Raw genomic sequence first — 25,577 nt, 5'->3', positions numbered from 1 at the left:
ATCACAGTAATCAGCTTCTCAAGTAAAACAGATTGCGATTCTACTTCTGCGTCTTCCCAAAAATGAAACAAACTCATCTGGAATGCTGGGAGCGACTTCTCCAAAAGGCAGTTCTGCCTCTGACTGAATAACTCAAGTCAAGGCAGGGACAAAGTGACAGCCCTCCTTCCCCGTACGGCGTGTGCATGTTGTTTGCAACAGAGCTGTTTGCTGTGCCTCTTGGCTGTGGGATCAGAAGGGCTTTTAATACCAGGCTGAAACAAAGACGTGCAAAGGAAAAAAGCCCAGCGTGATTTAATCACTGGAACTGCTAGAGATGAATTTCTCAGAGTGCACCGATCCAAACGCTACTTTATTTTGTTTGACCATTTTCAACAAACCCAATCAATACCTCAGAATAGAAACATCAATCAGTGCACAAAACTTTCTCAATCACTGTGCTGAAGAAAAAAAAAGCAACCACTGGAGACCTCTGCTTGCTCAGAGCTGCACCCTGAACTCAGGCCATGCCACAGTGAACAAGTGCAACACCCCCCATGAAGGACACCCTAACCATGCACACAGCTACATCATAGAACACCCTGGGTTGGAAGAGACCTCAAAGACCATCTAGTTCCGACCCTCCTGCCCCTATCAGGATTGCCTGCCACTACATCAGGCACCAGGCCATGGCTAGGCACTCATCTCACTGCCCTCTGTCCTCAGCCCACCCAGAGGTCTCCACTGCAAGAGCAGAGGAACCAGGCAGTGACACTGGAGCTGCAGATGCTGATTTTAACCCATTTGAGGTCTCTTTGCACTGCTTAGGTGTTGTAATCCCACTTACGTCATTCCACAGGCCTCTTGGTTGGCCAATCTTGGAAAGCTTTCACAGAGTCATAGAATGGCCTGGATTGAAAAGGACCTCAAAGATCATCTGGTTTCAACCCCCCTGCTGTATGCAGGGTCACCAACCATCAGACCAGGCTGCCCAGAGCCACATCCAGCCTGGCTTGAATGCCTCCAGGGATGGGGAAACCATAACCTCTCCTTGGGCAACCTGTTCCAGTGTCTCACCACCCTCTGAGTGAAAAACTTCCTCCTTTTTAAAAAAAAAATTAAAAAGAAAAAACCAACAAAATGAAACAAAACTCCAATTTCCCAGCACTGAAACTGATCTTTATTACCCACAAATTCCTTGAAGGACTTCCAACAGACTGCTTGCAAGTGATCTACACCTTCTAGGAGAAAGGCAGCTCACTCACATAAGATCTTTGTTGTCATCACTTCCAGGATGGCAAAAAAAGACTCCAAGCTGCACGAGGGCACTAAGAATTGTTTAGGCTTCTAGAAAACCCTGTGTGCATGACACCTCCCAGCAGGTGATGAGAGTTGAACACAACGAAGACAGAGCAGTGCAGTGCAATAGCAGCACAGTGTGGTTAAGAAGCCTGAAGGACATGCACATTCAGAAAGTAACAACTACCAGGGCATGGCTCTCCCCACACGTGCCCTTCCCATTCCAAGTCTTTCACAGCTGGTTGCAGGAAGAGTAGAGTAAGAAGTTGTTCACTGTCATCCTCGAGACACTTTTTCCAGTGACAGATGTTCAGGTTCATTTCTATCAGTAGGGAAGGCTTGTCACTCCTCACTACAGAATTTGTCTTTCAACAAATTTTCCTCATCTCAGAAAATCCTAGCTTTCCCTTGGGATGAGCTTTATTTATAACATTTTAACTTGATTATGTGTTAGCCAGCAGTTCATACGCAACGCATTCAGCTTACCATTAGTTTTCTTCCTCCAGCCACGCAGACACCAATGCACAGCAAGTCACAGGTGTACAGAGCACAGCAACCACCTAAGCTGAAAACTTCATTCAGAACAATTTCATAACCCCTACACATCAAGTCATGTTTAGCTTATTATCTCCATTCATCAAATTTGTTATGATGTCAGCCTCACTTCAAAGCTCATCTCTCGGTGCTCTCCCTGAAGATGTACAGCAGTCCTGTTTTCTAGGATTTGGGCTTGACCCTTACCTTCTGCCCAGATAGGGACCTTGCCACCATGTCTACAGATACCAAAAGCCTTCCTTACACAGCTGGCTGCAGGTCAGGTCTTCCCAGGACCACGGCACATGACTACAATTCACATTGAAAGCTTTGCAAGACACTAAGGCTGCCTTTAGGAAATCAGACTGTCTTAGGACCCTTAAATTCAGCAATTTATTTTTATTATTCCATTATACTCTCAACAGGGACCAGCTCATGGCCTATCCTCTGTCGGCATGAGTGGTCAGTTCCCCATACCCCTGGATATTTAGTTTTGCTCTGCGCTACTGAAGAGCTTATTAGTTCATTTCAACAACACAAGTCCACATAAAAACATTTTATGACCAACTCAGTTCCTTCACAAGAGCCTGCCTTCCTTCAAGGCCACATTCATTTATTTCCCTCTTTCACTTTGTTTATTTACTTGAGCTCGTAGCAGCCAGTTCTGTACTTAAAAATATCCAGCACTGAGGTATTTATGACACTGGGCCACTTACAATTTCAACAGGTGAGAGGATGATGGGAGTTTATCCTCATCACACTGGAAACACCCTTTAGAAACTTGAGCACCTATTAAGGGGTGCACTTGGCTTATTAAACCCTTGCAGTCTATGCCCATGGCACATTTTTGGCTTTTATTTTCATGAATTCCTGCAGTTCTGAAGCACACTAAGCAGCTTTCTACCAGCAGTCACTGTACATTTCATTATGAAAGCCACGGAATGGTATATCCTGCAGCACATCCCTTGATGAGCTACACGCTGCTTCCCTTTAAACAAGATCGTCTCCCCCACACACAGCCACAGCCCCTCCTTGCCTCCTCACCCATCATCACTCAAACAATTTCCAGCACAGCTCATCTATGGCAGGCTCTGCTCTCTTAAGATCCTTCCCAGGTCTGTACTTTCATCTCCTGATTTCAGAGGAGATTGTTAGATTTCTAGAGGGAGAATAGCTTTTACTGCCAAGTATACTGAAGAAAAATTGATTTCTGTCATTACTTCATTCTCAAGATACTTGAGAATATGGCTGTTCCCTGCTCCCGCTAAACTGTTCCACCTTGGGTACATCAAGCTCATGATTTTCCCATTGCTGCATTTGTTTTCTTCATTACCAGTGGGTTCACTCAGCTATTTATCATACCACAGGCCTTGTTTTTTAAAATGGCAAACAAGACCATGTTCCCCTTTCTCCTGCTTCCTACCTTGTCCAGACCACCTGGCATCACCTACAGGCCTTCCCTTTCTGCTTTAGATATGGTTGCATCCACACAACTTTTCAATTCCTATTCAAAACAGGACTGTGCCCTCAAAGCACTGCTTGGAATTCGTTGCTCTGCTATACACACACCACAGCATGGAAGGAGTGCCAGGGACTAAACACAAAGTTAGGGACAGTGTGACTAGGTAATCTAGTCAGCAAAGCATAGTTGGACACCAGCAGCATCCCAAAGATAAGAAGAACCCTTCAAGCATCACATCACCTCAAAGGTAGAGGATAAAAATGTGTCGGTAGTATATCCAGTCAGAGTAAACTCATTATAAACACAGATCCAGGGCAGAATTTTTGAGCTCAGTTATTTAGTTCATTAGTAAGACAAATATTCTACAAACGATGCCAGCAGAGTCAAAAAACAGCTTCCAAATTACTTGATTTGGGACAGAATCCTAATAAAAGACATACCTGTATCCCATCTGTTTTCAAGTAATACTTAAAGATATTTCTGATCATTTTGAACAATTATCTTAGTATTCAATCAGAACACCATAATTCAAACAGATATTCATTGGTCTGAGATTTTACATCAATAACAGAACTTCAATTTATGTGCTTTGTTTACATCCAAGTTCAGATTAAATTACTGTAAATTACTGTATAAAAACATAAAACATGAAAATCTCAGCTGAATCACAGTACTTGAAAGCAGTTCATTTAAACGTAGTAACTAAGAACTATTCTGGCTTTGATTACCAGGAAGACAGAAATATGGAGTGAGATGTCAGCACAGCAGCTTAAGGGCATCCAGACTGAGGAAACCAGAGAGAGTTCTCAAGGAAGTCTTGCCATTATCCCTAGGAAAATACATCTCAACCTCCCTAGAGCCTTATTCAGCCTCCTAACATCCATCTTAGAAGTCCAACTTCAGAAGTAGTGCCAATGATAAATGAGACTTCCCCTATGCAAGTTCTCCTCATTTTCAAACTGTTACATAAATCTAACAAGAGATGCTCCCCCTTCTATTCCCAGCATCCCCACTGTTTGAGTTGCACCAAAAAAAGAGCAAAGAGACTGCTGGAAAGATATTGAAGTGCAAAAGTTTTTACATTCACCCTAAGCTGTTGGTGCATCTTATTTCTGGCAAGATCACACCATTTAATGGGTGCTCCCCACTTCATAACCATCTACAAAGCAATTCAATGGTGCCCACAGAGCAGCTGACATAGAGAGGAACACCATGAAAAACTCAGAATGAAGACTGATAAGAAACTAACATCATCCACCTCCGTTTTCAACTCCATTCTTTTTAGAAAAAACATTATAAAGAAGCTGCAACATTTTTATACTTGAGTTCCAATACGATGCTGTGTACAACATAGCATTTGCCTTCCCATTCAAATACTTCTTTCTCCTAGGCTTCTGTAACAGTTCCATATCTAAAGGACAGCCTGCCAACACAGTATCTTTTCCTACAGAGGTAGGAGACCAAACCCAGCACCTCACTGCTCCTACACTGACCAAGGCAGGCCTGGAGGAGAAGGGGAAAAGGATAGGAATCCACAGCCTGCAGTAAGTCAGCACTGGACATCGAACTCAAGTTTAGAAACTTTTTTTTTTTTTAATTTAAATGAATTAATATATATTTTTTTAATTTCTGGTTTTGTGGCAGAAATCCCTTCTCAAACACCACTCTGACGACTTGCAAGAAGCACTGGGAGTTTAACAGGCTGCAGAGTATTGGATCAGTTACAAGAGGACTTTCCCTTCTGCCCGGTCCCTGTACTCCCCAGTTCATGGAGGAAAGGAAGAAAGGCTCCCACCACAAGGAAGCACAACACCGCTCTTACAGAAGATGCAGGAACCGCCACCTACTGCAGACTGGACAAGGACTCCCCGCCTGTTTCTTGCAGGCCATTGAACAGCCACCAAACTAAGACAATGCTTCCAATAACCACGGAGAAGTTCATCTTTAAAAGCTAAAGAGATTTTGCTTGACTGATAAAAATAAGACAAATTGGCTTCAAGAGACAACAGAAGTTACCAAACCACTCAGGCTGTGAATGCCACGCTGCTCCACTGCTAAGTTTTGAGAATGAATTCAAAACTACTTGATCCACCAGAGTGGTTCCTGTCAACATAATATTTAGGGATTGTTTTCCTTATGAAAACACTGGAAAGTTTCAAGCAACTTGATAGCAAACACATGCTTTGATACATCTGATTATACATCACAGCACAGGAGGAAGGGAGATTTCTTACTCCTAATTCCTAGCCTTGAATTTCCGTTGCCTATGCAATACCTTTAAACTTTCAGTTAAAGTTGCCCTTTCAGCAATCCCTCATATGACAGAAGTGGCCCATAGGTAATTATCTCAGACTACACACAGCCTGAAAGCTAGACAGGTTTGTCAAAATGATTTTTTGCTCCTACAGTTTATTATCTTGTTGTGAAGATTTTATGAGAACAAGATTAAACCACTGCCCTGATGTGTGCATTTCATTAAGCTTCTAATCCTTGAAGAGTCACTAATGCAACTAGCCATTGAAAAGCATTAAATCAGAGTTCACTCATATTGACCAAAATAATCTCCTAATTATTTCAGAATAGAGCAAAGCACAGAAGCTGTGCCGTAAATTACACTCCAGAACTCTTTTAGGTTGATATACAAAAGAAAATGAATAGAAAGGCAACTTTGATTACTTTTGGTACGTATGAATATGGAAAGGCAACAGCCGTGCCTCTGCAAAGCAGTTCATTCAAATTAGATTGGATTTCAGAGCTGCTATTCACGCAGCGGTGCTTAGTTCAGTGCCTCATGTGGATGGGGTGTGGGGTGTTATTTCTGCTGCAACAGATTAGCAGTTGCCACCACAGTGAAGAAAACAGCTAAAAATGAGCAAGCGAATCCTAGGTGCTACTGAATTATTAGTAAATTTAATTTACTGAAGAAAAATACTCCTAAATACATTTGTAGCTCATAATAAAGCCATATGGACAATGCAGCATCCCTTGAACTACAATTCTACTGTGCATGTTTCTAGTCTTTGCTACCAGAAAGATGTCCAGAAGCTTACGTGAAGGGCACTATTCTTAAGGGTTGGAACTTACTCCTGACTTCACCTCCATCTGCTTCTCACATAGAGGATGCAAGCTTCCATCAATGTGTCCCAAGATGACCATGCTCTTACACATCAGTTAATGTCTTCTAGTTTCCAGAAAGAACTCCTGCCACCACCTTCCACTCAGGTCAACCTGCTAAAGGCTTGAGAACAGGTAGAGGCTACCACAGGCACTGCAAACAGTAATCCACCATGGAAAGCTGTGACTGATACGGCTTCATACTCAATGCTAAGTTTACTAGACCCTCTGTGACTGCAGCTATAAATCTTTCAAGAAGAGCTTGCCTTGTAAAGCAGGCTTTTGAGTATGACATTAGCAATTTAAACACTCAATAACCAATAATAATTCACTGTCAACACTTACAAATCCTTCTGAAGAACTTGCATTCTCATTATCAGAGACCACTGGAAAGATTTAAGCAAGATGAGCTCCCCAAAACTAGAGTACAGTGCACAGAACAACTTCCATATCTCTGTATCAACTCAGACCAACTCTTCCCATTCTGCAGCAGGACTGCCCTCCCACACACAAAAGTTCAGACCAAACCACAGCTCTCTAGACCTCCAAATTGGAATTCAAAACCATTTCTTCTCTGAAGAAGCACTAAACAGATGCAACTTTAAAACAGGAGAAACCAGCACAGCAGAACAAAGTTTTCTGCTTCCACCATTACATCCATACACACAAGGTCATCTCCACCGGCTTACTTTTAACCCAATTTAATTTATGGCATTACTGCCAGCTCTGCCAGTCCCCTGTGCCTCACAGAACCCCTTATGCAACCTCATTCAGTGCACTTTCAAGACCAGCCAGGTCCCTTTGGCCACCCCCTGCCCAAGGCCCTCATCTTGCAGAGCCCTTCTCTGCCCACCTCACCCCACAGCTCTCCCTTCAGCAGAGAGGCCCTCCTCACTGAGGGAGAACAACAACAACAAAAGATGCCCATGTACATTCTAAATAAAACACTTCTCTCAATCCACAACAGTATCTTACAACACAAAATAAGTCTAGAAACCAAATAACCATTCAGCACAGCAGGTTTCAAACTGCTGAACTTCTGCTGAAGTTCGCAGATTTGCTAACAGCACTGGATGGGCAGGGATTTGATTTAAAGAACAGGAATTCTGCAGCGATCAAAAGCAGGTTATCTTTACATACATTTTAATCTTCCCTCACTCTGCGCACTTTAGACCCTACTGGTCTTTGCCACAGGCTAGATTTTTCTCTTTAATTAACCACCCTGACCTGGAACAAGTTAGACTGATACCTTATTTCCTTCCAGCATTCATTCTTTTAGCCAAAATTGAGCACATATATATGCAACCACCACTGGGTAGTAGCCCAACACTCACATCAAAGATAAGGTAGATAAGGGAGGATCGCAAATCAGACCAGACTCTGAGGCAGGCTGGCCCAAACCTTTCCCTTAACCACAGGCCCCAAGAAAAGATAAAAAGGTTACAGTAGAAAATAAGCTAGACCAGTTACTTCTTCCTAGAACAACAAAAGCACAAAACACCGAAGACAAAACAAAATGTAGAAGTTTTAAACCTTTTTCCTCCAGCCTACCTTAGTTCTCCAGACGAGTCCTCCTCCATAGGTTCAACTTCAGCTCCAGTGCTCCCCTTCCTGCAGCAGAACCAGCACAACAGGTTGGAGTTGCAGGGCATTTATTGACCCTTTCCCTGATTGCAAACACCTGTATCCCTTTCCTCACTCATTGGCTTTGTTTCTACCTCTCCCTCCTTGGTGCTTTGGAAGCTGCCTCCCCCCAGCCCTGCACAGCTGCTCCTAATGATGGAGTAATCACACCTTTTACTGATGCAGCAATCAGAGAAACTTTGTGAGAATCTAAGAAAAGTGCCAACTGATTTTCTTTCTTATATCCCCACAGTCTTGTAATGATGGTTTTATAACAACTGTGAATTTCCTAGCTTCAGTCCTGTAGGGATCAATGAGCAGACTAACTTGTAGGCTACAGGAAAAAGCATACCACAAGACTGCTGTTATCAAACCTTTACCTAACTGTACATGAAACTCAGCTTTTTAATGCTGAAGGTCTCCTCTCCTTGCTGTAGAGCCTGCCAAGTTGAGTGTCATACAGTGCTGGAAGCCTTTATGAGGGTTTCCTGATCTAATTTTCTCTGAACTGGATGCATTTAATTACAATTAATTAAAAATAAAAGACCGATCCAGTCCCTATATTTTGCATTCTTGGGTTATTTTGTCAAGTCTTGCCTTGTGAGCAAGGGCACAAATAGCTGCAATGCCTGCAAACCTGGGGTCGCTCCCCAGTGCTGGGACCTGAGAATCTTCCATGGTGGGAGCCTTACCTGGAGTGAAATGCATGTGCTGCAGCTGGCACGGGTTTGTTTTTCTTGTAATTCTGTAAAATTCTCTTGTTTAAGCATATGCTTGCAGACCAAAGCAACTTTACCCATGCAGAGAATTTATGTAGCAATGCAACCACACTTCATTTAGCATGCAAAGAGCTCTTCTCTAAAACTCAACTGACTAAAATATGGTATTGTATAGAATTTATTCTCATCACACAAGTCACAACAAGCACACAAATGCCAGTTGACACACTATGGCATTGAAATAACCAATTTGGCAGTGTATTGCATTTACGAAGGCACCTTTCCACAGATATATGAAGAGAGAAGGTCACCCCAAATAGCAGCGTTCCCTCTGCTAGGTTGCGGGTGGGTTTTTTTCCTTTTGTTTGCTTGTTTTTGGGCAGTGAATCTTTCCTCTCTGCCAACACAATAGAGGATGCTGCTGAGTTGTTCATCTCTGTTCCAAGTTTATCCAGTGGGATACTGACTGAAATGTCTGTTTCTAGTGATGTTAGCTACTCGCTGCATTAGCTAAATGCAAGAGCGTGCACTGCAGGTTGTATCCCATCAGGACCTGAGTTTTTCACTTGCTCCCTGTGCCCTTTATTTCCTCAGTCTTGTCCAGATGAGGTTCTTTAATTAAATTGGTCCTTCTGCACGTGGTCCTGAGCCCGCTGAAATCAGCGGCGCAGACCTCAAACCGTGGCTCTGAATTGCCAAACCCGAGCTGCCCCTCAGCCCCCACTTTGTGTGCAGCTGCTGTCCTGAGCAACGGTGGCTGCCACGTTTTTTCCAGAACCTTCTCTATCCCGCTGCCATCCCCCAGCACTAAGCTGTGTCCTTGCTGGGGGATTGGACAGCACGCTCCCCATGCAAAGGGAGAAAATGCTTTCTCATTTAGCACTGTATGCTTTTTACCACTTTGTAGAAGAAAATCCAGTTTCATAAAAGTTCAAGTTTAATATCAGCTGCAGGCCTCCAGGAGCTATTAGCTGATAATTCTCTAAGCTTCTGCTGTAGACTCCCTTACCAGCAGCACTGAAATTATCAAATTACAGCAATATGATGGAAAACCTTTGCTGCAGCAATGAATTTGTCTCCCACTGGAGCTGGACACGGTTACTTACCCTCAGTATTCACAAGTGTATTGGAGATCTTGCCATACGACCAGAAGGCCTGAGTCTCTTTTTTATACAATTACAGAACAACCAACCTCAGAAGGCCAATGATCCTTAAGACTCGTCACAATTTTAATATTTCTTAAAACAAAGCCATATAGAACACCTAAACTGCAAGCCTTTTCCTGCCAGTTTTTTTGGCCAGTGCTTTCATTTTCAGGCTCCCTGACTGTACCACTTGCACATGAATGGGTGTTTTATTTTCTTCACATATGAAAATAAAGGAAGATCACTGCCAGAAGCATTGACTCTCTCACTGCTGGGCAGACTTGGCTTATCTCCTGCCATAGAGTCATACAATCATAGAATCACAGAATGGTTTGGGCTGGAAGGGACCTTTAAGATCACCTCGTTCCAACCCTGTGCTATAGGCAGGGACACCTCCTTCCAGCCCAGGTTGCTCACAGCCCCATCCAGCCTGGCCTTCAGTGCTTTCAGAGAGGGAACATCCACAACCTCTCTGGGCAGCCTGTTCCAGTATCTCACCACCCTCACAGTAAGGAATTTCTTCCCGTCTACTTCCAGTTTAAAGCCATTTCCCCTCGTTCTGTTGCTACCTGCCCTTATAAAAAGTCCCTCCCCAGCTTTTCTGTGGGCTCCTTCAGGTACTGAAAGGGCTATAAGGTCTCTGTGCCATGCCAGCCTTTTCCTGATCTCCTTCCTGTACCTTCCGTTTCTGGGAGGGATGTTGCTATTTGATGGAGAATTTCACGGGGACCTTGACAGCTCAAAGATGTTTTCATTCCACCATAGTTTCTGCAACTTGATAACATTTTAAAAGAGCAGAGGCTGTGCTTCCATAGCACAAGGTGCTCTCTTTGTTCTGATATTTGCCACTCCCCATTTCATTTTGCAGAATGGAAAACACACAATGTTTATTATCAAGAGGTTTATATAAAGATATATCATTGAGATAAAGATCAAAATGCATCTTGTGCAAACTTAATTCTATGTATTTGGGGAAATAGGAAATACATTGGCTAAAATGAGTCTTTTTTGGCCCATAAGCATAACTACAGAACAGATCAAATGTGTGGTGCTCTACGAAAACAAAGAAAGAGTATCAATGGAAGTGGGTAAACAGTGTAGGAAGAATTTCATTCAGAGTTTTCAGTCTGAAAGCTTAAACTCAATGTCACCCCTGATTTTCCAGCTAGTCAACCTCCAGGAATTTTACAGCCTGAAATAAAGAAGCACCAAGACTATGTTTAGATAGAGGGGAACAAAAGTGTAAGTTAAGCAAGAAAAACAGTTACTGCTTTCTGTTCATCCTCCAAGATGTTAAAAATAGGTTTTCTCTTCTTCATTTTGCCATGAGATCCTTAGGAGGCTCTGAAGACCGTAAATGAAATTTGCAGCGCTCTCACTACACACATTCCAACAAACCCTCAGCAGAACCTTTAGCAGCAGCAGTGCTGCCCAGTGCCTGGCTCACTGTGCACATGGAGAGCTGATGGGTCACATCCTGAGGCACCAGGACTCTGGGAGAGCAGGACGCCGGGCATGCACTGAAGTCTGGGCTTCAGAAGGCAGTCCTGAAGCATTCTGGACTGTGAGCCATCAGGATTAGCAAAGAAAATTAATTACAAAACTAGGAGCAGTTTGATGAGTCACGCTGTATGGGAATTCCCCAGCCTGGTCCCACCCGGCACTGGGGCTGCTGTGATGGGCAGGGCTGAACCCTTGCAGTGAACAGCAGCTCTGCAGTGCCAGCACCGCAGCAATTCCACCTCTGCAGCTCCATTGCATCCTCCCTGTGGATATGCACAGACCTTCTCAGTGAAGGAGCAGCAACTATTTAGCACATCTGGAGTGCAGAAGATTTCTTTTTACTACTTTTCTACTTCTCCATGTGCTTCCTGAATAGATTTTGCTCACTGCTGCAAAACTGAGGCTTTACTGAAATACAAACGTCGGTAGGTTCTGTACCGAGCAAGAAACTCCTGTGTGCATGAAATTCTGTATTTTCAACAGGGAAGAGAACCTGCAGAAAAAGTACTGCTCTCCAGGATGCAATTTTCTGCAATATACTTTATGATAAAATGTTCCACTCTGTGGTATCTCAGTAAATACATTTATCTGTGATACAACATTATTTTGTTTGGGTTTTTTAATGGGAAATGGGAGGTTCCTGGGGCTCGGGAAGGAGCTGCTCTGAAATTCTGGTGGCCAGTGGCTGTTTATGGGGGGATGAAGCACTGTGTTCAGCACAAAACCTGCTTGTGGGTGGTTACCCTGGCAAACCACAGTGCAAAGAGCCCCATGCTGGAAGCAGCAGCAGGGAGCAAGGAGCTCTGCCTCTTTCTTCCAGAGCTCAGCAGCCTCTGGAGCACAGCAGGAGATGGCTGCAAACAGAGCACAGCAGCTCTTGGGTTGGTAAGCAGAGGGCCAGCAGCTCCTGAGCTGCTCTGAAAGAGATCAGCTCGATGTGGGGAGGAGGAAGATGCTTAGGAAGATGCTTCCCTACGATCCTCATGCCTATGCAAAGATACCACATCCAAACTCAACTGCACCTCTGCTTCTTCCTCCTCTTTGTACTAACAACCTATCTGTATAGTGATCCAGATAGAGAAATCAGTTCCTGCAGTACGAACGTGCGCTACATGAACTCAGTTAGCAATGTGAATGATAGCAACAACAAAATAATCAAACTTTGTCATGAATTGTAACAACAGTGCTGCCAACCAGCAGCACTCAGGTCATGCATCAGCCCTCGCAACAGGAGGTGCTGTGTTTCTGAAACATAATACAGGATGACTTATTTACCTTCTGCTTTTCTTCGAAAGCTTTCAAATGCATTTAATCACGTCTTCAAGTTTCTGTCTTTAATCATGAAGTAGAAACTTACTTTTAGGGTGGGGGGAAAAACAAGAGTTTCTCAGCCAGCGTGACTCTGGGAATAGAGCCTATGGAATCATAGAATTACTATAGAATCACAGAATGGCCTGGGTTAAAAAGACCACAATGCTCATCCAGTTTCAACCCCCTGCTTTGTGCAGGTCACCAACCAGCAGCCCAGGCTGCCCAGAGCCACATCCAGCCTGGCCTTGAATGCCTCCAGGGATGGGGCATCCACAACCTCCTTGGGCAACCTGTTGCAGTGCATCACCACCCTCTGGGTGAAAAACTCCCTCCTAATATTTAAAAATATGGGGAAAAGCCCAAACAAATATCAGTAGTGAACCATATTAAAGCAATGCTTTAGAAGTTGGCAATGCTTTATTGTAACGGAGCATTTAATGCCAAAGCTGTGTGTGCAGCAGGGGTCAGCTCCCCTCCCTGCATCCTGCCTTAACTCCCAGCGTGGCCCCACGCTCCTTGCATGGCTCTGTGTGGATTTATTGGTGAAGGGAGGAAATCCCGGAGCACTCAGGGTCAGAATCTGCCCCTGAGCAGTAGCTGCAGAGCCACGTTTACCAACTGCACCAAGCAGACATCAGAGCTCCAACTGGAGATAGCTGAAAGTCATATAAAAAATGATGTCTCCTGCTAAAAGAAAACTAAAGTGGAAGGACGGGGGAAAATCATTAGATGGCAGTGAAATGAATGATGGGTCTGGAGCTGATTCTTTAGGCTTTTTCGGGGGCAACAGCTGCGTTAATAAGCGGCAGCGCAGTGTTTAGGGAAGAACGGTTCCATGGGGACGTGTTTCCCAGTTTTGAACCTGCACATCATTAGCTGCACGCGACTGCCTTCAGGTGCTTCCCACCTCCCTTCCAGATCCGGGATTTGATCTCACCAGAGTCCCTCGAGTGTAATTAAAAGTCTGAATATCCCCGATCCTACGCCAGCGCAGTTGCATAGCAGGAGTGAGGAGTGTATTTCTCAGGAAGGAGCCAGAGACAGCAAAAGGATCTCAGCCACCCCACATCATCCTGCTGCTGCACGCCTGCACCAAAGCTCAGAACTGGGCTGGTGCGGCCCGCTTGGGTGTTTCAGGCATTGCAGCAGTTCACTGGGGTTGCACTGGAAAGCCCTGCTTTCTTTCCAGAAGTTTCTAGCTTCGTGTCATCTGAATGGTACAGCATTTCCAATGAGCTGAGGCTCAAAACAGAATGTGAACAGAAGCATGAAAATATGACTGTAAAAATTGACTCTTTTAAAGTCAGTCCAGGTAGACCAAGTTTCATTACTTCTAAAAGGTGTGCAGCCGATAATACTGTATCAAGTGGAGTTTTTTTGGCAGAGAAATAAGGAATGGTAAGTAAAGAAACTTGTAGCAGCCTCCGCAAGGCACTCGCTGAGGTTTGCTCTTTAAATGAGTTAGTGCCATGAAACAAAGGCAGAAACCCTCTATTTGCTCAAATAATCCCCTCAGCTGCAGCATAATCTTTTTTTTAAGGAAATCCAATGCTGTAAATAACTGGAGTAATTTCTCAGGAGATTAAAGGAAATAAGCTCACTTTCCTTCCTGAAAGAAAATCAGCTAAAATATCATTGACAGATGGCAATCTGAGACTGGAATACCTCATTACAGACTGATGACACCATTTTCTCACCGTATTTACAAGCGTGGCAAGGTACCTTTTATACTGCCAAGTGGAAAGAGCCTGTTTAGCTGAGTGCTGCTGTTTGGCTTGCTTTCCCCTCTCTCAGACAGAGAAAATACTCGCTGTAATGTCCCAGTAAATCTGATATCCATGAAAATGGGACCGAGAGCCCAAAGCAGGTCAGGCACAGCCATCCCAGTGCTGGCTGCATTGGTGGCACGAGTAGGGATTCTTCTAACACCATTTGCTGGTGATCTGGGCAGCAAGAAGGATGGATAGGAGGACAGCAGGGGACTCTGGGCTATAGGCACATTTCATCCCTTCTGCTCATTTCAGCTCTGCAGAATACTAGAGCTGTATTACAGACAGAAAAGCGATGAAAGTGAAGGGGACAAAAGCTCAACCAGTGAGGTTGGGGATGCCTTCTCCCTTGCAGCATTCAAGGCCAGGCTGGATGGGGCTGTGAGCAATCCCATTTAGTGGGAGGCCTTTCCTATTACAAGGGAGTTGGAACTAGATGATCTTAAAGGTCCCTTTCAACCCAAACCATTCTATGGTTCCATGATTCAATTTCTGTCCAATTTCAAGCCAATTTCTTAAGCTAAGCAAACAAGCTCTGATGACTGTGTGCTCCCTTTTCCCCACACCCAGTGATTGAAGACTTAGGAAATGCATCATGCTGCTGGCTTCACAAGCATCCGTCTTGCACCAGGAAATCCACCCCAGCTGAGCCACCCGAGCTAGCCTCACACATCACATACGCAGCTCGCCTTGCAAGTAATGCAGCTCTAATCCTATAGGAGCTACTGTAGACAACCCCACTGTTTTGCTAGAGGGATACAACAGAACAAGTAGACACAGCTCTATACCCAACTAGTTAAGCCTCTATGTCTCAAAGAAAACCTTTGGGTTTGCAGCATTTTTGCTTGCAGCCACTCTTGGGGGGCTGCTGTGCTCCCATGCACACCGAGGAACACGAGACAGAAAATGGTCACAGCTGGAGATAACAGCAAGCAATTGAGAGTAAAAATAGGGAGGAATATATGGACAGAAAGCTACTTCTGCTCTTAACTGACCAGCCTGAAAAGGCTGGGAGGGAGAGGGCAAGTCATTAAATCCAAATCTCAGCTGATAAAAGGAGATAGCTGCATCTCTTCTAGTGGGATTTGCAAGGAAAGAAATAACAGGTTAAAACATTTTCAGCATATTGCTGGTGTGCACCACCATTGCAATTACTTTGCAAAGAGGCATCTTAGCCTAAATAAATACTGCTCCGACTTTGATCATGGTGTCCTTTTAATTTGTATAGGTCCAACGGTGCACTAAGGGCTACTGGCACAATTATTTTCAAAGAACGTCTTCTCTTTCATGAGCCCATACCCAGCATTTCTTTTGCTTTTGTCCCAAGGATAATAGAAAATAGCAGAAGCTTGACATCATAATAGAGTTCAAGTGCCTTAGCCGTATATATACTCTCAAAGAATTATAAAAAAAGCTGAAGCTAATGTACTTCTCTGCAAGCATGGCACAGGCGGGCCATTTTATAGCTCTTGCAAATAAACAGGCTGTTGCCTCTCTTGTCCATCAATCGAGGCGGTTCTCGCAGTGATATAATGCCGCTGATTCAAATCCGATCAGCTGCTGTTGCCTAATTATACAAGCCAAACAAATCCAGACTGTTTAAGGTAGAAGGGGGAGGTGGGATGGGGAGCTGCTATAAAACACTGAGGGAGAACTGTCTTCTCTTTTCAAACATGTGGTGAAAGCAGCGAGTTGTTTTCCCCTCCAACAGGAATACCGCGGCCATGATTCCACAGACCTATTTACTTTTCTTTTCATAATGTGCCAGTCTGCATGCAGTAAAACTGCCAGGCGCAACTCGAGAGCAATAAATATAGGGACAACTGTTACTTAACGGGCCAAGAATCATCTGCGCGGTGTCACAGCGCATTCAGAGCTTAAAAGTCATTTTGCAAAATGAGGATTTGCATCGCGTCTCTTTGCATCACGTCTCTTTGCAGCCCTCCTCCCGTGCCCGCTCACTCTGTTTTCTTGGCAGAGGTGGGGGGATCTCTGTCACCTCTGTGCTGCTAACGAGGCAGGCACTACCATGGAAGGAAGGGAAGCAAGGGGCAGAGAGCTGCAGGGTCTCTGTGGAGGAAGCAGAATGGGAAAGTTACTCTGTTTTATCAGTCTCAGATGAGATACGTCAGCCTAAGGATCATGTATATCCATAGGCAAAGGGAATAAAAGGCTGAAGCCCCACAAGGATGTGAATATGTATCTGCTTCAGTTATAACTCACTGAAACTCTTTGATGCTGTGGTCCCTGTCTGAAATCAGAGACAGAAAAGACTCTAAAATTGGGCCTTTTATAACCCACCACAGCACATCCTAGCTCTTACCTGTTCTTCGGGACAAGTAACTGAACAGACAGCCTTTAAGAAATCTTTACTTCAGCCAGTCCCAAGTAAAACAATCTCATCATGCCCACCAAAAGCACAACCTAAACATATGGCTCTTATTTTAAACTTCTCTGAAAACAAAGTTCACCTTTCCAAGATGCTCATTTCACGACTCAGAGGGATAAAATTGTTTAAAACAATTCTCATGCAAGTACTCAGCTTTATATCCTGGATCTCCATATAAACACATGAGGCACCGTGGCAGCCTCCAGGAGGTCCTGGGATCTCAACAAGGGTTGCTCTGAGCCAAAACACCTCAGGAAAGCTGAATGGTGACTAGAAGGATTTACAGAAGGAACAAATCAAGGGATTTCGCAAGGAGTGAAGAGCCCTGAATGTTTGTGCTCTGTAATCAAGGTAGCAATCTCAATGGCCTGCTTGTATTGTACTCTGTCTGCCTACCTACCACCAGAACCTTCCTATGTAGGAATAAATGGATACGACTTACTTCTAGTCACTTATTGAAACCTATGGCCTCTACCAAAGATGTACTTCTGGCTTTGTGCTGTGCTCTTGTGCACTGCTGTTTTTGTAATGGCTGCGTACAATGAATGGTTTACATGATCCTTCCCCTCCAGGTAACTGTGGGCAACTTGGTCACTGTGTTTTGAAATGTCCATTCACAAACACTCCTCCCTGGGGAGAGGAGAGGAAGAGGAAAAGGAAGGGGAAGGGGAAGTGAAGGGAAAGAGGAAGAGGAATAAGAAGAGGAAGGGGAAGGGGAAGGAGGAGAAAAAGGAGAAGAGGAAGAGGAAGAGGGAGAGGGAGAGGGAGAGGGAGAGGAGAGGAAGAGGAAGAGGAAGAGGAAGAGGAAGAGGAAGAGGAAGAGGAAGAGGAAGAGGAAGAGGAAGAGGAATCTCCTGGAAGGAGTGAGCACTTCTGGGTGCTCTCCTGCTTGATGCTGCTGCCAGCTCTCTTGTCCCACTTACCATTCTCACTGTTGCACCATTTTAGAAGCCTTTTAACTCCCGAAATCATAGAATCATCAAGGTTGGAAAAGACCTCTATGATCATCTAGTCCATCAGCCTGTCCCACCATGTCCACTGACCAGATCCTTCAGTGCCACATCTCCATACTTCTTGAGCACCCCCAAGGATGGTGACTGCCCCACTTCCCCAGGCCTCCTGTTCACCACTCCTTCCTGAGAAGCAATTCTTTCTGGTATCCAGCCTAAACTTCTGCTGACGTGACTTCAGGCCATTTCCTCTTGTGCTAGAAGAAACACAATGACAGTGTACCAAAGGTGCAGGAACTGCACTCATGCTGAACACTGCTATCCATCTTCTCAAAATACCAGGGCTGCTATCACAGGAAGGGGTTTCTTGGGTGGAATCTGAAAGAAAACCAATTATCAGACTTTGATCTCCTGTCATGCTACCAATACTGCTGTGTGATCTGCCCTTTTGAGCATTTACAGGAGGTTAAAACACAGTGCACTATCTAGCCAGTCCATTTCAGGAAAATAAATGGGTTCCCGAAAAATCCCGATGAGCAACAATAGGTTTAACAACAGCATATGTGGGAAACAAGCAGGCAGCATATCGATCTGGAAACAACCATCACCACGGGTTGGTTCAGGAATCACATTTATTTACGCACTGCAATTACCAGCAGGTATGGTTACTGGATAGGCTGTGTTGTATCTGTGGCCACAGCCAGCCAACTGTGGAGATGGGCTGAAAATACATGGCATCTGATTCGGGACTTTTACAGCCACTTGGCAGGCTTGCTTTGTTGTGGGAACATTGGCAGCCCTATAAATAAGTTATTGATTTTAATTTGCAGACAGAATACTGTTTAATCCGTGCAACCCGCCTCCTGTTCCACCGTATAAAGTCAGCAGAAGGAAATAAAAGTATCAAATATCTGCTGAATTGCACCGGGTTAAAAATCTGCCATCGGTGACATTTTACCCTTCAAAAACACAGCTAGCTGCTGCATCCCATTGGCCTCAATCAAGCTATTTCAGTACAGCAGTAGCTGTCCCCATCCGGCCTCTCCTCAGATTGTGGGATTTAAATGATACCCAATAAACTAACAAGGCAGTTTGGGCATAGCTTTGGCTCACCTGTGGGTTTTCTGTGGGGCTGTGCAGAGGGCTTCCCATTGGGGCTGGGTGTGGGTGGGGGGCTCAGGGGAACGATCTGAACTCCACTTAAGAAAAGCATTCAGGACTGGGGCTTGCTCTCCCTTTTGGGTCTTTTTTCACTCCCCTGATGCCACATATTAAATTACTAAAACAGACTTTAGCAATCAATTATCTGCTTGCGTTGCCTTGATTTATGGCTGTATGTTACTTGGAGTCAAACTGGAGCTGGACACCAGTCCCTGTCAATGTTACACTCACTGCAGCACCCAGCCCTCTTTTCCAGCCACAATGTCAGCAACTACCACACCACATTTTCACGTAACCTTGTAATTCAGAAAAGTTCTGTCAAGAAAAGCATTTTCAAATTAACCTTTGAAATTATGCCTGCTCAGAGCCTTTCCCCTACTTGACTCATGGAGCGAAGCCTGTTTCCCCTGAAATTCTATTAAAAATGCTAGCAAAATAAACTCATTATAGCTATAACAGCTCAAATTAATGTCAGCATGTCAGGACATATGTCTAATTTCAGTTTGGAGACTTGAAGATCGGGATCCTCATTATGGGCACCATCAGCTGTTCCCAAACAGCCTTCAGGTCTGGAGAGATTCATTTTAAATGAGGAACATCAAGACAGAGCAGACAGAACAGTTCAGCTGGTGCATTAATTTCAGTCAGTTTGCTCAGGCTATGATTATCATCACTGTGGATTCAATAATTTCCTCCAGCTCACTGCTGATGCAGTTTCATGGCTTTTCCATGCATCGTTCCCTACAGGAGACAGCAAGCAGAAGCATGCTAGCTGATCTGATGGGTGGCACCTGGCCCACAGAACAGGGTGGGAACTGGGTGGGCTTTAAGATCCTTTCCATCCAAGCTGCTCTGTCGTTCTGTGATACACAGTGGTCTTTGGTTAGAGCTGGCAGGAGCAAAGACCCAAAGGGCAGAAGCATAGCAGGGCCTCGCACCACTCAGTCACCCAACAGCTGTGCTGGCTCAGCACAGTGCAACCACAGGTAGGGACCAGCAGAGACAAAATGAGACTGGGAATGGAACTGAAAGTATTGAACCCCTCGAGTTACATGTTCTTTGGTGACAAACCAGCACACAAAGCTGTATGTGTGTTCACTACACTATATAGAAAGGACAGCTGAACTTGTGTTATAACAGAACTCAAAAACTCCAGTTGGCACAGAAATTCTTTGCATGGGATGATGCATGAATGCAGTGTGGCAGACAGATCTTTGCACAGATCTCCTGCCATGAAGGTTCGAGTGACACACAGGAACACACAAACAGGAGGAGCGATGGGCGGCGGTGATGCGAGAGCTCAGAGCTCAGCAGAACCACAGCATATGCACAGCTTGAGTCTTCAGACAGCACGCTTACAATCACAGCTTAATCATCTCTCTCCTGTTCTGAATTTTATAAGCTATTTTTTTACTCCCTCCAATTCCTCCCTCTCACTGTGGCTGCCCAGAGAGGCTGTGGATGCCCCATTCCTGGAAGTGTTCAAGGCCAGGTTGAATGGAGCCCTGGGCAGCCTGGTCTAGTACCAGATCTGGAGGTTGGCAGCCCTGCCTGTGGCTGGGGTTTGGAACTTGATGATCCTTGGGGTCCCTTCCAACCCAAGCCATTTATGATTCTATGATCAGTTCTCGCTTGCCCTTCTCTGTTCCCAGTATCCCCCACTGCTTTCAGGAGAGGTTTTACTCTTCCCAAGGTAATCTACATCATATGCTTCCAAATACAGGTTTCCAAATTTCCTACAGTTGAGCACCTGTATTCTCAAACAAAACAGTGCCTCTCAGTTTTGTTTTGCCATCTCCTAGCCTGAAAAAAAAACCAATGGCCTTTTGGCTCAACTGAGACACAAGGGCAGACTCCACTGGTTCAGACTCTTTGAAAAATATTTTTTCTTGTTCTCAACTGCATTTCAAACACTAACCTGAGAAATGCTGACAAGCACAAAATGAATCCCAGTTGAAACTTCTCACAGTGAAGAGAAGTGAGCAAGTTTTGGAGTAAAGCCCATCAAAACTCTAAATGCATGATGGAGGAAAGAGTCATATTGTATATCGGGGAGAAAAAAACTAAAACATTCATTGAGCCCATTAATGTTACAGGAAAACTTCTTAGTTGTGGACACAGAGGTTGCTTGGCAGTAGAAGGACAGGTTCCCATTGAGGCTGGGAGTGGGAAACCACCAGGAGCAGCTCCAAGTGCTGAAGGAGCACTGCAGTGTGTGCATGTACACATCTGCACACATCTGCACACATCTGCACACATCTGCACACATCTGCACACCTGTACGGAGTGCCAAGGGTCAAAGGAAGAGAAAGAAACCCCGTGCCCACTTGACTCATAATTTTCTCCATTGGATTTATTGGCTCAAATAATCCCATCAGAAAATAGCCATTAGTGCAGAGTAGGCTGAAGGGAATGGAAATAAAAGTAGGGTGGAGGTGGAGGGGAAAAAAAAGGGGCCACCTGCCTGCTATCATATTTTATGCCAGGTAACAAGGAGTGTTGCATGTGTTGTACAGGATTAGGGTAAGGTGGGTTGTGCTGAGTGTAAAACTGTCATAAACACTTCAGCTATGTGTGAATCATAGAAAAGACCTCCACGATCATCCAGTCCAACCATCCTCCCACCACCAATGTATCATTTCTCACCAAAACGTTGCCTGGGTTCGGCAGGGGGCTGAAGTAAGGGAGCAGGCAGGTTCTCCACCAGAGGAATCTGCAAACTGGAGTTCTCTGTGCTTATGGCAGCAGAACCAGCACCTGCTGGGTGGTTCACATCACGGGCCAGAGCTTCCCCTCATTAATACCTGAAGCACAAGCACTTGTCATGGTTCAGTGCAAAGTTCAGACCTGCAAAGAGTACTTCAAACCTGGGTTCACAGATATGCCAGCATAGCAAAGCTCCCAAAAGTCACTGTGGTGATTTGCAGGACCCCTGTAAGCACGATGGCCATTTCCCACTCACCTTGGGCTATCTTTTCACTCCCACATGCCTCAGCCCTTTAACTTAATATTTACGCCAACGTTGTCATTAGATTTTCCCTGGATGAAAGGCTCTATAAACGTAAATGCCACTTGCTAATTCACACCAGTACAAAATAATAGTATTTGTACATCACACAATAAGAAAAAAATTAAGCTGGTAATTTATACCGCTGAATTAGATACACTAACAAAGAGAGAGGCAATTATATACTGCAGTAAAATCTTCAGCACGCAGACTTAAGCATTCCTCAGTCTTCAGTGTTCAATTAGGGTGAAATTTACTTTCAATCCGCGACATAACACCGAGGGCTCTCAGGCCCTCAGCAAAACTATAGGATTTCATCTCATCTGCCTCCACGCAAAGTTGTCTTTATTCTGGCAAATCTTGAGGTTTAGCTCCAAAGAACAATTAGATTTGCATTACACATTGTGCTAACAGGAGGCAGCATGCAGATTTATCTGCTGAATGAATACATTCTAATAGGTCTGATGATCTGTCTTTATAGCGCCGTTTGATTAACTACAAATTTATTCACTTGGCAGCTGTATTCCTTAATCAGGTATTCACTAAGCGATAGCAAATAAATATGGATAAATGTCAGATTTATGGATCAGAGGGTGCAATAATTTCATTGAAGAAAGGTGGATTGTCTATAGCTCTAATTAGTTTCCCTTTCAACAGGCTCATCATGTGGATACATTTGTTACATCAGTCCAGGGACTGATTTTCAGCACGAGAGGACTGCAGGTAGCACTGGACATTGCTCAAACATCTCCCCTCATTAGGGGCTCTGTGGGGCTCCAACATTTGCAACCTGGTCACCTCTGCTCGTCACCCCCTAATCAAGGCACGTGGAAGAGGTGCTGCTGAACAACAGCGAGAGCCATTCCTACAGGGAATATCTTCAGTACAACGGATCCTGGTTGTGATAATAATGAAAAATGATCATAATTACCAGCAGAAATATTCCATCTGTGCAACTTAACCCAGGCTTTTAAGACGGGTTATAGGCTTATCTGACAGAAGTGTCTTTACCTTTGTCACACAGATCCTCTCACAGCCAATTGTGTGCTCCATGAGGGGCTGGAAGAAGAAAAGATCTGCGGTAACCCTGGGCTTATTGGGGTGAGTGCTGCTATTTTGATATTGGTGTGGGAGGTGACAGGACTGGAGCTGCTGGACACTGATTCCAGTAAAAGCTGGGCTCGCTGCATGGAGGTAAGCAGTCTGAACAGTGTTAGCAACCTTTGCTTCACTGCACACCAGACACCTGCCTTGAAATTCAGAGCACCTGCATTTAAGAAGATACAGTTCTCTCCAAAGAGCTCAGGGTAGCTCTGCTACATACCCGTGTGCACATCACAGAAATTCAGAGAGTGGTTTTGGAGCAGCATGTCACACATGTGGGGCTTTGCTACGCACTGTTTGTGTCACCACGTGCACCAGCATGAGCCCAAAACCTACATCCACAAGTGAAGTGGGGATTCTTGGAGTCACCGCAGGCAGGCAGGGATGCATTTGGGAGCACTGATGCTCTGTGCAGCCCCCCTGGGGATGGATGCATTGCAGGAGGACACCCTGCCCTGATCCACTCCCCATGTCAGCACAGGGCAGAACGTGACATGAGAGTGAGAGCAGAGCCCAGCCATGCTTTGCTCCATTCTGGTACGTGTGACCGTGGATGCACTGCACCCTCAGAGAGGAGGAGTGCATGAAGTGCTCCTTTCTGCTATGCACTAGTCTTTAAATAAACAAATAAGTAAAACCTATCCTTCACACAGCCCCACTCAAATAGAAATCTGGCCCCATTTTGTTTACTAATCAAGTTACTGATCTATAATCTTTCACAAATGTGACAAGTGACTGACAAGAGACTGATCTATCACTGTTCAATATTCAGCACACATTGCACACCGAGATGAGTATGAGAGTATCAGTTTCTTGTAATATTTAAGTACTGAGCCCTGAGGATCTCTTCTTCTAATATCACTTGATTTATCAAATCTGATTTGGGGCTTATAGCCTATACAGAGAGAGTTCTCCACTTCCTAATCCATTTGCCAACAAGTATTTTCTCTGCTTTCCCACTTCATCATCCCTATAAGCTGATCTGAAGGGTTGCAGTTTTAAACTTATTTAGCAAGGAGAAAAAAAAAGAATTTATTTTATAAGCTTTGACAATTATATACAGCCTGATCCAGGGAATAAATCAAACCCGAGTGCCTGTTTGTTATGCCACTCAGTGCAGGCCACCAAACCAGTGCCCTGTGATGGAAGATATAAAGGATTTGCTGCTGAAGGAACAGAAGAGGCACCAGTTTATCACCCCTGAAAAGAAAAATAGTTTCCAGCAGCAATTATCAGGCAGCTGGAACTGCACGCTGCTAAAGCCATGTGTTGCTGAGGCAGCCCCATTCCCAGGGACATTTCATGGCAACGTGCCGAACAGAAGAGTCTTCTTTTCCCAAGTTTGCACTTTCTATCCTAGATTTGAGAGAGACGTTTGGCCACGCAGGTTTAAACCCACTACTGTGGGTTCTCAGAATTAAAAGCAACCAACTTCCTGAGGCTGACAACTTTTCTGGTTGTAAGGCACCGTCCTTCAGCCAGTGAACGCCTGGCACACAGTTTTTCGGTTAATGACTTAAAAATCCAATAAAATATTAAAAAAGCAATAAATACAAAATGAAAAGTACCAATCCCTTCTTGCTCAGAGGGAAATTGTGCAACCTTAATTGAACAGAAAATGATCAGCTTTATGACTAGATGCGTTGCAAATAAACTGACAACCTTTATACGATGCAATTACTTTATTTTATGTGATATTATTATTATCTGAGACATCTGACTCTCTTATGGCTCATATGAAAATTCCTATTTTAGCACAACTCCAAGCTCAAACAGATCTCTTTGTACTATGGAAGGCAACCCCCCTCCTCTCAGCTTCACATCTACAACCTCCAAAACAGACTGAGCTCTGTCACACCCCTTCCTCCTCTGTTCTAGCAGATGGGTTTTTGTATCTTGGTCAAAGGAAGCATTTCTACTGACTGAAACCACCGCTGGATCATCCCAAAGGTACACCCACGGGAACCAGTCAGTCCCACAGGACTGCAAGGCTACCGAAGGCAGATGACGTTTTTTACAAAAATAAAAATAAAAAAGAGGGAAAAAAAAGAAAAAGGTGTGTTTCTGGATGGAGAATCACAATAACTCAGCTATTTGCTTCTCTTCCTTAAGTAAATTCATGGAAATGGCTGGCATCCATTCATTACCATCTTCCCTCACTACACGCCGCACATTTAATTTTTCAGCTCCTTCCTCCCAAATCTCTCCCAACCCTGCAATCCTGTTAGCAGTTCTTCGCCTTGCTCAGTACAAATCCCTCAGGAAAACAGGCAGGTAACTGCCATAATGCTTCGCAATTACTGGAAAGCACAAAATTTTCCCCCCCTGTGTTATTTCACTCTTGGCAAAAGGCAGCCTCTCCCTCACTGCCCACGGTTCGAAGGACCCACGACCCACACTGGTTTTCTCATCACCAGTGATGATATCGGTGATGAGAAAACCCACAGATTTTCTCATCATCATCAGTGATAGTGCCTGGCATGTCAAAGAAACAAACCCCTCCCAACA

This window comes from Meleagris gallopavo, chromosome 22 (genome assembly GCF_905368555.1).
Source record: "Meleagris gallopavo chromosome 22, MGAL_WU_HG_1.1, whole genome shotgun sequence".
NCBI classification, from domain to species: domain Eukaryota; kingdom Metazoa; phylum Chordata; class Aves; order Galliformes; family Phasianidae; genus Meleagris; species Meleagris gallopavo.
This window is presented reverse-complemented; position numbering follows the sequence as displayed.